An 802-nucleotide genomic window follows, 5' to 3' on the forward strand; every position below is an offset into this window, starting at 1 on the left:
TGGAAAACATTTTCCACACTACATTTCTTCACGTGCATTCAAATCAGCACCAGCATGTTTTCAACAAGCCTCGGCCATATTCAATGTATCCTTCATTTCACACAGAGGAAAAGAGCAACCTGTTTAGACCCAGTCACATTGCAGAGTATTTCATGTGCCCAGATGTTTCAGGCTCCAGGAGACACGGTGCCAAGGACTTGCCATTGAAGTATGAAGAGGTAGAGGATGGATGATAATGCGACCAGAGGCATCATTTGACACTCAGCTGCATCTGGAACATCTGTTGTGACAGGCCTATCAGGGTCTCGATTCGTTCCCATCGCCTCTGTGTACATTTCTGCTGCTGAGCCTCGCCTGCCTGCCGGATCTGGGGACAGTTATTAAAAACAAGGCAGGTAAACCAACCAGAGTCCTCCACCTAAACAACGGAACACATGTTTCACATTTTGCCCCCTGTGGCCTCTTAACTAATACAAAAGGTGCTACGGTTTACGGTGTGCATGCAGTTGCTGATGGACATTTTATGCAGAACATCAAAACACATCATCACCACTGGGCAAGAGCCTTGATACATTTGTATTAAGTCACATTTGAAAAAATAAATAAAACCCGACTTCACCGTGAAGAAAAACGTTGGTTTTGGCTGAAACAGAGCAGATTATTTTCTTCAAATCATTCTGTTTCACCATTAATGTTTTCTAATTCACCCATCGGCTCAGGTAGTGACAGCATCAACCAACCACACACACACACACACACACACACACACACACACACACACACACACACACACACACACACA

The sequence above is a fragment of the Chaetodon auriga genome, chromosome 5 (genome assembly GCF_051107435.1).
Source record: "Chaetodon auriga isolate fChaAug3 chromosome 5, fChaAug3.hap1, whole genome shotgun sequence".
Taxonomy (NCBI): Eukaryota; Metazoa; Chordata; class Actinopteri; order Chaetodontiformes; family Chaetodontidae; genus Chaetodon; species Chaetodon auriga.